This window comes from Microchirus variegatus (assembly GCF_963457635.1).
Source record: "Microchirus variegatus genome assembly, chromosome: 20".
Taxonomy (NCBI): domain Eukaryota; kingdom Metazoa; phylum Chordata; class Actinopteri; order Pleuronectiformes; family Soleidae; genus Microchirus; species Microchirus variegatus.
Window position 1 is genome coordinate 6,432,432 of NC_139821.1, and position 18,207 is coordinate 6,450,638.

An 18,207-nucleotide genomic window follows, 5' to 3' on the forward strand; every position below is an offset into this window, starting at 1 on the left:
GCTTCAATGCATCAGCGTTTGTAACCCTTTGTTAGTGATTTAAGGAGAGCTTTCACGCCAATTTACTTTAATAATACAAGAAAGCCAAAAGACGTCATTGGAAGGCTTTTAAGGACAATCTGGGAATCATTTCCAATGCTTCCATAATAGATCCAAGTTAATGGGATATATATCACGGCGTACATTGCCTGTTTAACACAGACAAGTTTACTGGATTTTAATCGTAATGCAAAGAACGCCACCTACACAGATAAGAGTCATGATACGTTGTGTTTTAACAACTGTCATTTTTCTGTGTGACAACACCAAAGAATTAAAAGCCAGCACATTTCCCTCAGCAGTCAATAGTCTGAGTTACTGCCAGCGCTGAGGAAAAGAACAAAGTGAAAGAGTTAAACATTTCACAGAAGGGCTTTGAAAGACTTATGAAGCCTTCACAGAAACACTGGAGTCGACGCAGAGATAGACAGAGAGAAAGAGAAGAGGTCAATAGTGAGTCAATCAGGACAGAGGATGGACAAGTCCTCTTTAAATAACCGACAGTACACCCACTAAACTGAAGCAATAAATTACAGAAAAACCCTTATTGCACCAAGCAAGTTAAGGTGTTTTATGCGTCTTAACAAATTTTAATCTTGTCGCAAATGACATATAATCTGAAACAACTGCGATAACTCTTTATTTTCTGGTGGCGTTTTATATGAAATTACGGACAGTTCATAAGCCCATTAAATTCATTACAGCACTTAAAATAACCATCAAACCCAAGATTGAAGATTGTGATTAGACACCGACTTAGAAAACATGACATGTAAACAAGGTCATGCTGAACCGTGTGAACGGAAATAAGCTCTGGTCGGGACCTGCAGGCCTGCGTGATGCTCACTGACCTTTGTGATCTTACTTTTCTGTCATTCTAGCCCTGAAGCAACTGCATATACAACAATTAGACACTGTGTGTGTGTGTTTGACAAGAGGACAACACAGAGGAGAGGGTCAGTAACATTGAGTAATGCAAGACCTGTGGTGATGTAATGGTCGACAGAGTTCTACATCAGTCAGTGTCTCTCCGTCTGTTCTAATGGATCAATAGTGTTGTTTGATTCTTCACAGGGCTGAAACAAACAATTTTTTTTATAATTGAGTAATCTGTTGATTATTTGCTCGATTAATCGAGTATTTTTTTGTCCACAGAATATAGGAAATTGTTCCGAGATTAGGAAACATTCACATTCAGAGATTAGAAAATATTTGCATTCCGAGATCAGAAAATATTTGCATTCAGAGATTAGAAAATGTTCACATTCCAAGATTAGAAAACTTTGGCATTTAGAGATTAGAAAATATTTGCATTCAGAGATTAGAAAATGTTTACATTCCAAGATTAGAAAACGTACATATTCCGAGATAAGAAAATATTGGCATTCAGAGATTAGAAAACGTTGGCATTCAGAGATAAGAAAATATTTGCATTCCAAGATTAGAAAATTTTCGCATGCAGAGATTAGAAAATATTCAATTCAGAGATTAGAAAACTTTCACATTCCGAGATAAGAAAATGTTGGCATTCAGAGATTAGAATATATTAAAATTCTGAGATTAGAAAATATTAAAATTCAGAGATAAGAAAATATTTTCATTCAGAGATTAGAAAATATCTACATTCAGAGATTAGAAAACGGTCGCATTAAGTGATTAGACGCTCATATTCACATTAGAAAATGTTCATATTCCAAGAATTAATCATTTTCGCTTGCCGAGATTAGAAAATGATTTGCATTCTGAGAAAATATATATATCGAGTAATCGTAGCAGCCGTCATTCTTCAATACTTTATACCCGACGTCCCGCAATCGGAGAACATTAACTCAACCCTGCACATCCCATAATCTCAAATCAAATACATCTTGTAAGTGTATCCATTATTTAGAAGGTTTGATGGAGAAAAGGGAAGCCGCAAATACAGCATAAACCCTATAGTGTGTGAGAAGGTTTGAAAAACTGTAAGTCTGCAAAGCTAATGGTGCTAAACCTGTGGTTAAATCCGTTTATAGATCCTTTGCTAACCCACATGAAAGAATAGCAGAGCCTTCACGTGGCACCAGAAGTAACTGAGCTAGAACAAGGCTCAGTACTGGGCTTTAACAGCCTGGTTATTAAAATCAATAATAGCAATAACTACAATCCATCTCATTTTTAAGAGTGGGGCGACATGGAATGCCGGTCGATGAATATTGAGCTACATTTGTAATATAACTAATATCATATAATTCCCTGTAACTGGCTGGTGTTTGGGTGCAGGTGGGAAAACATAAATTGAACAGGGCTGTGAGTTATTGAGACTCGAAAAACAAATGTCATATCTCTATCAAAGTTATTACTTTACAGTAGTCAACAACAACCACACAGGCTCGCTAACAAAAACCTAAGCAAACGCATTGGAAAGAATGCAACGCTTGGATATTGGAGCATGTTTCATGTTGTTTCACTTAGTGCATTGTGACACGCTGTTTCCTGAGGCGCCAGTGTGTCAGAAAGCAATGGGAAGTGAGGGTCTAAATCTTCAAATCAATGCCTGAAGCGGTGAGAGCTTGGTGGGGGCAGTCAAGCCACATTGAGCACATTTGGGGGTGGTCAAAATGATTGGAGAGGGCAATAAGCCATATTACCCTCTGAATATGACAGCGTTGCTATCCTGTGCGTCTATTTATACATGCACCTGAGAGTACAAAACCAATAAAGCCTGGCCATTATTTTGCAATCAGCGAGGAGTAGCAGCAGCAACGAGGACAGCGATGGAAATAACATGTTTTATTTATACACATAACAAACAGACTGTATGTTGAAGTGTGATTCTGTTCAGTTGGTCAGTATAGCACATATATAAAGTTATTTTATTATTTATTTACAAATGCAATATGTTAGACATTAACCGAGTCCATTTATCCATCCTGTATCAACAAAACTTGGTTCCAACGACCTATGCTTACTACTAGTGCTGGGCACGTTAACGGCGGTTAAAGGTATTAACGGTGTCAACGTTAATGCAAGGCATGTTTCCGTGACGACTGACTGGAAAAAAAGGCATGTGATGTCATGTTTACGTGCCACGGCACCAGAGTCCGGGCACCGTTTACCAGTTAGCTCCATTAGCTACTTTAGCTAACGTGCCCATATTTCTGCCACATCGTCAACATAGTATGCATAATTCCTACATAGGAATTCACCATGTTCAGCCTTTACAACATCTATATAAAAAAAAAGCAAGAGTATTTCAAAATAACTGTAAGCTCTTACAGCAAAAGGGAAAAAAAGAAGGGAAAAGTCCATTTAGACCATATGAACCATCTAATTAAATAAAGTGTCACTATACGGCTTCGAAAAGTGTGTCAGTAATAGTACATTCAACACTATAAGGAGCCTGATTTCACGTCGTTCATTATCAGCTGTCATTTTCTATACTGAGGCTTTTAATATTATATTCTGGAAGGACTTCCTGAATGGAGTGGTTGTGTACATACAGTATGGTTTATAATTAAACTAAATTATACCAAAAATTGGAGGTTTCCTTTTGAGTGCTGGCCATTCACAAATTACAGCAAATTCTTTGGGAGAAGAACAACACACCAAAGGCCTCTACACTGATCGGACTGTTGAGCATGATGTAAAAAGCCTGTCATTAATAAAACGAAACCAATAATCCCATTTACTATTCCCCATATAAAAGGGAAGCTAACAAGTGGTAACAAATAAAAATGAAAGGGGGGGAAATACCATATATCCGACACATCGGCAGCCGCTCCTTCAATCACGCTCCACTTGCCGCAGCTTCATGAGTCGATTTAAGATTTCATAATGGAATTTTAAATATTTATAATTCCACGGCTGCGACGCCGAACGAGAGGTCTCTGCCATAGATAGCTCTACGCGGGGGAGAAAACAGCGGGGTTACATGATTCCCTTCTGGACGTTTCAGTCCACCACTGACAGCTATTGCTGATGAGGACATTAAAAAAAGGTTGGACGTGAGCCAGCTGGACTCTTGTCAAGGATGGGAGGAGAATGAAGAGAGTGCACTGATTGACAACATCAGAAAGTGAATTACTTGCGAGTCCATTTGGACGTCTTCCTTTCCGACAAAGGAAAATGCTCTCGCGATTGAACGGACAGGAGTCGTTGTGTGGTTTAGTTCAGGATTTGAAATCTGGAAAGAATAATGTGTTTCATAGAGTTGAAAACAAAAAGAGACTAAAGTGTATCATGCAAATGGAGGAGGAGAAAGCAAGAAAAAAGAAAGAAATAACCCCAACAACCGACTGGTGTTGTGTCAATAATTCCTGGGACTTCAATGACCTTGGAGGAAAGATGGTGGCTGAAAGCGAGACGGGCCACAGAACAATCATGACCGGGCCATCATCATTTGTCTCCACCTCCTTTTCTATCCTCTTTCACCAGTTGACACGGCAAATGGCGCAGCCAGCCTGTGTCACTCAAAAAGCCATTTCTGTCCTCCCAGACTCTGCCTGTGCTGACAGAGTGAGAGCATCAGGGAGAGAGAGAGAGAGAGGGGAGGGGTAGGGTTGAGGAAAAGGGCCAACAGAGGCATTTTTCAGCACGGCTTTTTGTCTTCTTTTTTTTCCTGTGGGCTTGTCAAAAACATGAAGGCAGTGCCCAGTTGGTTGGTGAGTTGTTAGGCAGAGGTTGGAATTTGAGTGTGGGAAAAGTGGTCGAGATGAGCTGTTGAAGAGGTACTTCACGTTGCTGTATTGTAGTAATCAGTAGTGCGGTAAAGAGTGGGCATGGAAGGGTCAACATATTGCCAAAGGGGGGGTCTGATAAACAAGATGTACAAACAACAAAAAACGAGGGGTGTGCCAAAAAAAAAAATCGATTCACATAAGAATCGGGATTCTCATTTACTACGATTTATGTGCCGTGGCCCCGGAGTCCATGCACCGTTTACCAGTTAGTGCCGTTAGCTCCTTTACCGACATTAGCTCGCCTACAGTTGAACTAAAGCGGTCTGTTTATTAAACGAATATGCAGCGCTACAAATTACCAGCGAACCTGTGTACTGCATATGTGTGCCTTGGTTTTTTAAAGTTTAGCGTTACTTTAGAGACTCGTTTTTTTGAGTCACAAAACGCATGTCTTTTTCCAGTCAGTCGTCACAGAAACTCGTCAATTCCAAATCTAAGCATGGATAAAGGGTTAAAGCTTAGAACAATCGATTTTGAATCGAATCGTCGCCCCAAAAATCAACGGAATTGAATCGTGAGATAGTATAAGATTCCCACCCCTGCTAAAAAAACAGTCCTGAAATAAATGCTTTCTTGACAGAATGAAACGTTATGAAAATACTGTGGGCTCAAAGGAAAGTGGAGGTCATCCAACAAGGAAATGACAATCTGACCCCAGTCAAAGGCACGGGACAGAAATCACCTCATGGGACGACTCATGCTATAATCATTCTTCAATTTTGGCAATCCAATGCTACCTTGCTTGCACGCTCAATCACAGAAATGCCAAGTGACCATCAGCAAATGAGACAGGGGATGGAGGTGGGTGGTATGTTGCGGTCTGAAAGTGCGTGCGCGAGAGGAAGAGGAGGAACTGATTGAATCAACTCAAGCCTACTTAGGAGCTGTGCAGCCGCTCTGTTGCCGGACTGCGAATGATGATTCAGTGGCAAATATGATTTGCCCTCGATTTTCCCTTCTTCGCCTGCGACACATTTTGACCACGCCGACTACACTAGTAACTGCCTGTGCTAGTTGATCTAATCCGTGTGGTGTCAAATCAACAGGATTACAGCCATGCACCTGTGCTTGGTTTACAGGCCCACCGTTGGGAACAGAGTATCATGAAACAGAGCTCTATCACATGGTCAGGGGGGAAAAGGGAGATAAGGTAGTTGGGTATAATCTCTTGCTGGCAATCTTCCTCAGTTTGGGCAAATGTGTTTAGACACAGTGATGGATATTTGGTACTTCAAAGAAACAAGGATGCTTGGCCAGCAGAACACTAGCTCTAGAGACTGACTGATATTATATATATATACTGAAAGTGACCTAGAAAAGGTAATTCTGAGCAGAAAAAAAAGGGCCCAGATCAACCAAGCTCACACCTAAGAGAGCAATTTCATGTATCACATGGACTTTGGGCTTGGGAATGAAAAGTTTGAGCAAGAAAGCACCGCTCAAACACCGCTAACCTCTACGCAATAACCATGTCAAACAGTCGCAGGCAGAGTCTACAGAAGACAGCCACACAAACAGGCACAGAGTGCTCAAAACAAACGTCAGAATTAGATGTGCAAGGGAGAGATGCTGCACACACCATCTGGGAAAAAATGAATAATAACGCAGAGGGAGGAGGGAAGGAAGTAACAGATGCCGCAACTTATATCTGGAAACACATGGTCCCAGTTACCAAGGCTGAGAAGTTTTTTAAAGCACCTATTTTAATGTCCACAAAAATACAAGGTTCTCTCTATCCCTTATTGCTAAGTTTCAAATATGACACCATCAGTTCAACTCGGCTACAATCATCTCTTTCCTGTTTTTCTCCTGCCATTTGGGGGAAAAAGTGAAGAAAAATCTGGGTAAAAAAACAAAACAAAAGTGGGCCTCCAAAACAGCAGCTTTGTAATGAGAAGACAGGGGAGAGAAATGGGGCTAACAACTGTGGAATAAGATTGTATTTGTGTGAAGAGAGACAGAGAAGTGGAGGTAGAAAAACAAGGAAGGGGAGGAGAAAGACAGAAAACTTAGAACAGGTCACAAATGATGAAACGGTGTTGAAGGCACAGGATTATTTTACCCTTCCCCACTGCTCCTCCTCCTCTGCTACACAAGACTGGAGGTACCTGTACTGATTGACTGGAGAATCAGTACAGGCAACCTCCATTGTGCTTGCTTCTTTTTTAGAGCATCTCTCCGGATGAGCCATTTTATTTTTCTTCTTGTAGAAATCATGTCATCAGGACTGAGAAGCGTGTGCACAAAAGACTGTAGTTGGTGAGCGATTCACAGCTGAATACAACACAATATAACCAGGTGTAAAGTGTAGGAAGTCATTGGTGAGAGAACATGGACAAAAAGGTATCACAGACTTCTCTAAGACATCTAACATATCACTACGCTCTGTCGATGCATGTTCCTATCACAGACTTACAAAATCAATTTCTGTACACAAACAACTTTTCTGTGATCGGCCAGAAACTTGAAGGGGGCAAACGTTATAATTTCCTATCAAGACTACACAGGAGTTCTGCACTTGAGTTTTCGCGTGGAACATGAAAAATGTCCTGGTCAGAACTATTCCTGTTCTTGCCACCTCGAGAACAAGGACATAAGTATAGGCCTCCACTCTGAATGAATCAGTGCCTCACCAGCAATCAACCTCACTGCATGCCTCTTCTTTGAGGCTACTGTAGTCACCATGACGTGCCGTCACCAAGGTTACATGTGCTCTACTTAATCATAGTATTAACTGACATCTGTCTTTCTTCTTTTTCCTCATGGTCCATGTAAGTTAAAGGAGACATAATATTATACCCTATTCCTATAAGTTCACCTAGTTCCCTGGTGTCCTAATGAACATGTCTGTGACATGCTTTGGTCAAAATACCTTAAGGATGAAGCACCACAGCAGTTCAATCACCCTGCCAAAACAGCCCCGTTCAGAATGCTCGGTTTTGAGTGCCTGTCTCTTTAAATGCAAATGAGACACATGAAACTACGTCAGCGTCACTGAGGCTCCAGCAGCTAACAGCAGTTAGCATTTGGAAAAGTCATCATATGCCAACTCTAGCTGGCACATTGCTGTCATATGTATGAGGCTGGAAGTTTGTGTAGAACTCTGTGCTGCACTGTGCAGCCAAGAATAAAACACTTTGCGGACTTCCGCTCTTTCGGATACTATTGCCCTTGCCTGCATTCTGATGTTTCTTTTTGGGACAAAGCGGAGCTCCGTGAGACAACAATTCCAGGATTGCGTGTTTTATTTCCTGTATTTAAACTGAGGCGGACCTCCAGAGTCCAAATATAAGTATTAAAATTATTAAAAAGATGATTTTGCATAATGTGTCTCTTTTAAAAATATGGAACAATTAAAGGATAATGCAATGACGAAGCCTGTGTGGTCAAGATGTTTAATAGTATAATACAAATATGTATGTGTTACACACAAAAACATCCCACAGAATAAATTTAACACGGCGACAAACAGCCATTTGCAGTGTTCGCAGGGTGCAATTGTGTCTACTTGATATTTTTGGCTTGGAATGCACCATTTTCCTGCAGGAGAGCTTTTAACACCACCAGGTGTGCAATGTGACAATTGTGCTTCCAAATAGGATGGATAACACTCACTCCAAAACAGGCGGGGACACAGCAACTCTCTTCAAATTCAATTTCAACAATGTGCCCACAGGCAAAAGCCGACACCTCCTCACTCCTGTATCATTGAGCTACAAGCTACAACAATCTTGTGGCCAGCTCAACACTCATGCTGCCCAGGCTTACTGCTTGAATACCCAATGGGGCACCTCTTAAGAGGTAAATCCCTCTGCCCACAGGCTGTTTTCCCACTGAATTAATAAGTAAATACAGAAAAACGTAAGAAAACACAAACCAAAGCGTCTCAGTGGTTTCATCAATTTAGTTTTGGTTTTTTTGCCGTGTACAGCCGAGTCTCTAAAATGGATGATATAACAGGGATAAGACACACAGAAAAAAAAACAAATGCCACCTTTCAAAGAAGGGGCGTCTAGACAAGTCAGCAAAGCCATCGCCAGATAAAACATGCTAATTAAACCGCATACGCTAGCATTCAGTCTCATGAGCACCAAGTTCAACTGCAGAGCAACCTAATGTTTTGTTTTTAAGTTATATCATATCTGATTTAACACTTTTGGGAGAGTACGGGAGGGGGAGCAGAGCATCTGTCTTCCAGAGTTACACTGAGGGCAGGATTGAGGCAAAGCAGGGAAAAGTCCCGCACTTAACCTGAAACTGGTGGATTTGCTGCCTAAGTTGCACGTTTGCTTCACTTTACAAGCCTGGGAATGATTAGCCCTTATTAATATAAATTTAATAGCTGTTATTGAAGCAGAAAACAACAACTACTATTCCTTAATTGCAACATCGGCTGAAGTAAAGCGAAAAACCACAGGTTTCGATAGGCTACGAGTCAAAGTTATAATTTTCAGCGGGATGTCAAACAATGAGTGGCAGGAAAATTAAAGTGAAATCAATGTCTGCCTGGGGAAATTACCACTGTTCATCCATGTGTCAAGCCAATGTGTATTTGTGCGTAGGTTATTATGGGAAGGAAAAAAAAAACAACCAGGCCACACACCAATAAACACAACTGGGTGTAAGTGACCTAAACTGATTCCATCAGAGAGAATAAAAAAAGAGCAACAGTGGACTAAAAATAATGGTAGAACAACCAGAAACAGTGCAAATATAATAAAGTAGATAAAACATAATGCACTTAGTAAATGTAAAGATGACAGCGATTAAAGTCTTACTGAGATTTACACGAAGGGTCGTTAAAGAGCCCCGTGGATGAGGAGTTAAGTCACGCTTCATTTAACTTATTCCCCTCAGTATCATGTAAAATTTAAACATTTCATTGCATTATAAAAGCAACGACATGCATCCGAGTAGGGACATATGCGTCTGCATGTGAGATTCTTTCCTCTAGATAGTGGGGAGAGCAAGGCAGACTGTGGAGAACTAGCTTTGCTTAAAAGAGTTACTCTCATACCAATAACAAATAAAAAATGCTGCATATATATATATATATATATGTACACACACACACAAGAGCTCAAAATCGAGGCAAACACAAGAGCCGAGAAGCAAATGTGCCTTTATCATGAAATTGCTTTTGCCTGTTGCAAAAACAACGAGCTGAGAACAGTGTATTAAAACTGCAGCCTACCATCTACTTCTCTTTAATCAATTGGCTCAGCAAAAGTAAGCAAAAGTGCAAGCTCCCCAAACAAATCATGCCCCCATTCCACCACGCCATTGCATTCATTACAAGGTCGTCATCAGATTCAAATCCACGGCGCGTGCAAGTTCGCCGCACATCCGACCCCCGACTCACGTCAGCCAGATTGACTACTACCCCTCTACCAGTTACTAATAATTTCCTTTTCCTTTCCCTATTCAGAGGAGGCCAACCATGCTACTTTTAATCCCCCCAAAGCTATGTGGAAGTGCTAACATGAAAAAAGGGATTAAGGGCACAGTAAGGCTGTATGTGCATGTGTGTCTCAGATATGCCGGCATTAGCAAGATTTGGCACAATAGGTGCATGTAGAATAAAAAGCACTGTTTTCTCTTCGTGCAGCAGGCTAAGAGCATTTGGTTTCTCCATCCCTGATGTTTACCCCCTCCCCGAATGTTTGCTGTAGCATCATCAACCACGCGTACACTCCAGTATAAGAGGCAAAGTAAAACACTTGGTTGTCTTCACGAGGTGCCTGATCCATTGGCGCCTGGCCTCTCTTCACCCTCGTGTGCATTCACCCACACAAACACATGTTGCCATGTGTAGAGGTACTTTAGAGAACTCAATCGACATCCTACCATCAGCTCTCCTCAGTGGCTGGAAGCAGAATGTGTGGGAGGACCGGCTCTTATAGAACGGGACTGCTGTGTGTTATTGACTTCAATTTAGAAAGTGCTGCATGCTGGGGTTTTTTCCCCCCACCCTTTACTCTCATAGCTGGGACCCTGCTGGCCCCCAGCCGCTGCCTACCTTCAGGGGAAATCCCTGATTGCTGTGCTGCAGAAAACGCATTTAAGCAAGGTCATGGAACAGGGTGTGTGGGGATGGCATACGCTGGGGGAATTTTCTTTCCCTTTCAACCTATAACCTCTTACTTGCATTACTTCCTTAATTCCTGGTTGTTTTATAAATAATGCCATCTGTCAACCTTAAGCTTCCCCTTTACCCTACACACCAGGGGTCTGCAAGCTGCGGCTCTAGAGCCTCATGTGGCTCTTCAGCCCCTCTGTAGTGGCTCCTTCTAGCTGTTCGCACTCTTTTTGTCAAGATAAAGGTATAAATAAGTGTTTTGATGTTTTGTCTGTCACATCCAATTGGAAAAACCTCCCCCGAAAGCCATTGAAGTGGCTCATTTTTGAGTCCTGTCCACCTTCAGATCCATGTACTGACACCAGGCAGGTTTTCTCAGACATAAACTACATAAAATTGTTTTAGTTATTTTTAAAGTGGTTTTTCTACACTTTAGAGGTTGATATCAAGACATGTTCAACTGTAGTTCTTTAAATATGGTTAAAAAAAAACTTTCCATGTTATTTTATCTTCATTTTAAGGATTTTAAGTCCACCTGTTACTGACATAATGCGCAAATATAGTTATTCCTATGGTTTTTTTGGTCATAGGGAATATTCAAACACCATTTTGGAGGAATTTTGACAGCTCTAAAGGTTACTAAACGGTAATAAAATCACAATTTGAACTGATGAAATTGGACTTCCGTAGCCAGATATCCAATCTAAGCTAAGTACAAAGTGAGGCGGACACACATGCTCACAAAAAAACATAAAAATGGAAGTGGAAAACAAAGATCATTGCTGCCATTATCGCGGTATGGGGCAAGGTGGATTTGTCAAAAAATTAAAAGCTGTTTCTTCTCTCCCCCTGCACCCTTTCCATCCCAGGCCTCGGTAGAGCTAATCCCCCCCCCCCACACACACACGATGAATTGATCGAGATTCAGGGATTTAGAGTTTCAGGAAAAATAAAACCGCAAAGAAGGTAATTGCTGCGGTGATATTCGGGAAAGAGGGGGGGGGACACATGAAGGTCAGGGGCGTTAAAGTGGGAGAAGAAACAAAAGGTGTCAACTTCACTATAGCAAAAGTGTCTGTGAGGATCCGGTTGGTATCATGATAAAGACTATGATAAAGACCAGAAAGTATAGATTTTATTATTCATAAAAGGGAGATTTGTATTTTAAAGGGCAAACTAGGTGATTTTTTTTGCAGTGTTACATCCAATTACTTCAACCAGTAGACATTTTACACTTGTTATTGTACAAAGGCTACGGGAAAAAGCTTCACATTTGTTGTCATCATCAAGGCAAGGTGAGACAAAGCATTTGTTAGTGTAATAAATCCTTTTTTACAAGCCCCTGTTCTAGTCTATAAAAACTAGTAAGTGAACTGAGACAAGGAGAAGTAATGCAAAGCCCAATATGGGACTAATGTCACATAAAATATCGCAGAGTAACAGCTCACCAGTTAAGAAGTTTGTATTGACCAAACCAAGGACATAAAAGCAAAAGCAAGAGAGAGCGAGGAGGGGTGGTTCTTTGGGGGAAAAAAAGAGACAGCATCTTTGCTGCAAAGGAGCTAAAAGTCGAGAAGATTTAGCCGCTCTCTCTGTGGTGAATTACTATGTTTTTACCTTCACATTGCTCAGAGAAAGAGACATCCATTTCCAACAGGCTGGCAGTTGGCAAGGCAACATTGTGATGAACGCATACAGATATGCGGCATGAATCCTAATGAAGCAAACTGACCAGTGACACGGCCGGGGCAAGACGCGGCGAACGTTAGCGTTTGTTAGAATGATAGCGCGAGACGAGACAAGAAAATGGTTTAAATTAAAGCTCCCACAGACCGGAAGTTCCAGTTACCTCGTTTATGAAGCCCTAAAGTTTCAAAACAAACAGTTCAGCCACTGCTGAGAACGCCGGGTTTTATTGTATTCTCTGGCTCTGCAATCGCTCTGAAAAAGCCTGGAATCGTGACGAAAGGTTTTTGACCATAAAAACAAGTTAATGTATGCACGTAGACCTCCATAACTGACATATATGTGCGATAGGACCACTCTATGGGAGCTTTAAAAAAAAAATCATATTTGCAAATGACTGAAGTTAGAACTTCTAAAAGTTCCAGGGAGACAAGCACACTGCACTACAACACACACATCATTCTCCTCCTGGCTCATTTTGATTGAGTTAACAGTGTTAACCTAGCATCATCGTCTTCACTCTGATTCCAGCTAACACTGCTCGGGCTAATCCCTGCTCTGGCAGCCACTGTGAACACAGCTCAACATACTGAAATCTATGTGTCAGGAGACGACGCTAGCAACGCGGAATGAATGGGGAAAAACAGAGCGGTGAAAACGTTTGTCTTTCATGGTGAGCCCTCTAGTTGCTATAACCTGATATTGTCCCTTACACCAAACATACAATGGAGAAGGTAGTGATTTAAAGACAGGGATTAGAGACTGAAGTAGAGAGGCTGAGAGACAGAGAAGCTAAAGTCAAGGACAGGAAAGAAAATTGGGAAACAGAGGCGCAAACAAAACAGAATGGAGAGAAAGAGAAAAGGGAATTTAAAGGAATATTGATTCATAACAGAATGCATTATCTTGTTTCACCTCATGTTAACAGTTTACCCACATTGCTCTACATTAAAGTGCCATCCAAAAGCATTAGCGAAAAAGAATGTCCAATATAAGCAAATGCTGAATATGTTATTATTATAAAATGACTTTATTATGCTTAGTGGAGGTCACGCAAGGTTACTGAATCCTAAACCAGAGAGACAAAGCTGTGCATAAAAACACTTTCTCATCTAACCTGGCCAGATGTAAGCCACTAATATACCTTATTGAGCGTTATAATCTTTTGGTACGCTGGCATGATTGGTGAGTGCGTGTGCACATGCATAAAGCGCAAGCATTTTAAGCCTTTTCTGGGACACTGATAGCAGTGTGTGTGTTTGTGTGTGTGTGTGTCGCACATAATCTCCTGCAGAATTAATTCGTGGAGATTGAAATGAAAACCTTCTTTACCTCAAGGTCAGCATCATTGAGTTTGGGGTGTCAGCGCTCGGGCGCAGGTACGTGCTCGCGCCACACATTTCAGTATTTTGACAGGGTAAAAAAAAAAAAGATGGGTTTTATGATAACATCATGCTGTGCAATCTGAAAACAGAGACATTACTGGATACTTGGGATATAAACGCATGCATGTGCACGTGCACACAGCAACACCTGAATGCATAACATTTGTAATAGCTCTCAAAGCACAAGACAAGCACCCAAAAATAGTGTGCCTCTTGTCTCCTTGGGAAAATATTATCCTGCTCCCTTGCACGCACAAACACACACACACACACACACACACACAGAGAAAACCATGTGTGGATTTGCCTAAGGGCCTGTACTGTAAATCCTTGATCCTGGCAATGGCAGGGGCAATGACATTATCATTAGAGCTATCATTTGACTTGTGCATTCTTGCTAATCATTGCTACTATACCATCGGCCATTCATACAAATGGAATTACTGGCACACACATGCAAAGAGTCGCAGGCTGCTGACCTACATGTGACTGGCCGCAGCCCAGATTTGCGAGCACTCAACCCCAGAGGACGGAACTCTGTAACCGTTTGCATACACCCCGCGAACATACTGAACTATACTTGTCTAGTGGACACCGAAGTAGGTTGCACGGTCCCCGCTAACTACACCCCAGCATCCTCCTGGCCCCCAGTGTGAAAGGTGGCTGCACAGAGATGTAGGTGGATTTTGCAAAGCAGGGAGTGGGGGCAAGACCCCACATATCTGACAGCTCATCAAACTGTGATCAGTCAGCAAGTCCTGGAGGCAAGGCTAGTACGATTAATTGGAAAATATCACAAACTATACCACAAAACCCCAAATTAAATGTTTAAAAGCAACAAACAAATAGAAAATGATAACAACCCCAGTACACATTCCTTAACTTACATTTTCTTAATTGAAATCATAATTAGCAAGTATTTTGCCTTTTAAGGCTATTTGTTTTGTAGGCCTCAACACTTTTCCTAATTTAACAAATCCCTTGTTTTCCACACAATAGCAATAGATTGGGATATTTTGCCTTTAATATTTTACTATATGTGGCTTTCGACAAATATACTAATGACTGACAACACTTTTCATATGTTGCGCTGTGAAAATATATACTGTTTGGCCATGGTGTAGGACACTACTTTATACACTCATGCTGGAATCTTAAAAAAACTTGCTGTGCTCACACAGTTTGGCTGACAATCCAGGCATATGGGTCATTCCAGGCCAGGACTAAGCTATATAACACAAAAGGTTTGGCCACTTTTGGCCAGTGGAGCATCACAGAGTTTGGCAGGCCATGACCCAGGCTCCAATCAGCAGTGAGAAGCCAGTGACCACTGACAGACAAACGAAATAGGGTAGGAATAGGAACAACAAGAAAAGAGGGGGGAAAATAGACAACAGGAGAGAGCTTGGACTTGTGGCGTTTGGCCACTTTATGGGTCATTGAATGATTGTAGTTACAGCTCATAACCAGAGGGTCGCCTGTTCAAATCCCAGGATGGGTCAAGGGCTGTGGTGCCCTTGAGAAAGGGGAAAGAAATTATTCTAGGTCACTTGCTCATGAAAAGTGGCAGACGACACGTCAAAATCACCAGTACGCTGCATTTGATTTGTGTCATTATTAAAACATGCTACTGTATGTCCGCATTATGTCATGCGTGCAGAGAACGCAGTGAGGGGGGGGGAATGTAGCAGTGGAGCACACCTTTGATATCAGCCTCCACATGGCTACAGTGCTAGGGAATCCCCTGTGGAGAGAATAAAGAAACAGCCTTTCTTTTATAACGGGGGGGGGGGAATCCCACCATTCCTCCTGTGGCTGCCACCACAGTGTTGCATATGCTTCATTGAAGCTCATTCGTATTCAACGGGAGATAAGTCAAGGAGAAAGTCTGTGTGATGGTGTGTGTGTGTGTGTGTGTGTGTGTGTGTGTGTGTGTGTGTGTGTGTGTGTGTGTTATATAGGGGTCCACTCCGTGCTCCTGTGCCGGTGGGAATAACATACTGTGCTACAGGCAGTGTGACCTTTTCTAGCTCACATGTTTTCTCTCCTCCATCTCTCTCTTTCACACACTTACACTCCAACTCGGACACAAATGCACACACACACACACACACACACACACACCTATCAGGACTGTCACAGCCCGGCTTCACCAGCCATAAATTGCGCACACTGCTCCCTCATTTAATAGACATGAGTCATGTGCAAATCATGGTGAGAGAGAGAGAGAGAGAGAGGGACGCTGGGACAGTCGGGTGTGTCTGTTTTGCATGGTCTCCTGTGGCAGGAAGGTAAAACACGCCTCGTTTTTCTCCTGGTCGCCTTCCTTAACATGACCTTTATGGCTGGGCACTTCCTCGAGCAACAGTTTGTGCTAAAAATTGTGGGTTAAGGCCTGCCTGTTTAGAGTCGTCTAACTACCTGTCCAGGCTTATATATCACAGGAGAGATGGAGAAGTGAAAATGCTAAAGGTGTAAACCGAGCAGGAAAGGTTATCAAAATCCTACACGAGTAACTAACGCATTTGTAACACAGCAATTCTCACATTCTACACCTTTTTATTTGTCGAGGACGAAACGGAAAAGGAATAAATTACAGTTCCCTGCCTTAATAACCCAAACGTACAAGTGAAGGAGTGGAAATACAAAGCGGCGAATGCAAATGTGAGCTGGCAGGAAATTGTATAGAGAGCAAGAAAGCTAGAGATGAAGTCGAGTGATGGACAGAATGAGCAGAGAAGGGAAGACGGCGAGCAGGGTGAGAGTGGAGTGGGAGGGGAGAGGAGGGGAGGGGGGGGAGTTAATGCACAAAAACACACTGCATCAAACCAAAGCACTGCTCCGAGCAGGATGCGTCAGCAGTCCATTCATGTTTCTCTATTTTTCCACTAAAGGACAGTACAAAAAGAGTGAGAGGCAAGGGGGGAGATGATGTGAAAAAAAAAAAAAAAAAGGCACAAAGATGGGAAAGAGAGCGACAGGAAGTGAGGCAGTGAGAGGAACTGTGTTCCATCTGCCTGCCTTTGACACCAAAGCAATGCCGAGGAGCTATGCCAGACTCTTTTGGAATGCCTGGAATATTGCTAGAGAGGAGGGGGTTAAAGTGTGGTTGCTGTGGGGATGCCACCATCCATCCATGCCTTTTTGCTCGGACAGCCTGTCCTTTCCTTTAAGCTACACAAAGCCCAAGAAAGCCACAGAACAAGGCACCGAGTATTAAAAAAGAAAAAGAGTGGAGGACAGAAGGAGCAAACTGGCTTTTGAAGAGGTAGATCTCTAAAAAGGTCTGAGTGCTTTGAGCATACCCAACTACCTCAGGACACTGCAGAGAGCAGGAGGGAGGAAGGGAAAGAGAAAGAGAGCGTCTGAGAGAGAGAGAGAGAGGAGCTGAGAGAGAGAGAGAGAGTGTGCGCAGGAGAGAGAGAGAGAGAGAGATCCAAGCCGGCGCACACCCTCTCTTTTGCTGCTACAACTGATCCTTTCCACATCGACGCTACGGTTAACGTTATGCCTGTAAGCCAAGCGTTCACCCAGTGATTGCCTTTCTCGTCTCGCTCCTCTCCCTAGTCGGACACTGCATTAGTGAGGAGGGTGCTGATCATCACAAGAAGTGAAGCGGCTAAAAAAAAAAGAAAAAAAAGAACTGGACAAAAAAGAAGAAGAAGAAAAAAAAAAAAAAAACGTCGGAGAGAGGAAAGGGGGAAACTGCGCACCACCCCTCCTCCCTCTAACCCACCTCGATCAACCCTGCTACAACAACCCCACTCCTCCCAGCACCCGGTTCCATCCCCCAACCCACCCCCTTCTAAAGAAATTGACGGATTATTGGGAAGTGCACTGGAGGCAGGCTGCAGCTGCTGCTGTGTGTGCTCGCCACTGCTGCTGCGTGCTTTCGCGAGGATGGTGTGTGTGCATTTTCAATCGCCGCTGTGCCCACCGCAGCTGCCGAGGCTGGAGCATGTGGCTAGTTAAGAAGGGGGAAAAGACGCTAATGAAGGTACGGTGTGTCGCCTAGCCTTTTCAACAACCTTCAAGCACTCCCGGAGGAGCAAAGAATAGAACTAAAGCGGACACGACGCCGCACTAAGACGAGAAGCAAGAAGAAAAGTGCGAGAGGGGGAAAAAGGGCTGACCAACCGACTGACCGACCGATCACTGAAAAGTGAACAGAGGAATACAGAGAGGAGGGGGTCAGTTTTTTAATGACTAGACTTGTCAACCTCCCCTCCTGATCATTGCAAAGAGAGAGAAAAAAAAGCAAAGAACAGTGAAAAGGATTGTGGAATTTCAATTCAAC

The 18,207-nt window shown here is 42.5% G+C and overlaps 1 protein-coding gene across 1 annotated transcript in view; it reads right to left on the bottom strand.

Moving 5' to 3' along the window:
• snd1 (staphylococcal nuclease and tudor domain containing 1) overlaps positions 1-18,207 on the bottom strand; it is a 178,471-nt gene that overhangs the window by 74,610 nt on the left and 85,654 nt on the right. The window lies entirely within an intron of this gene.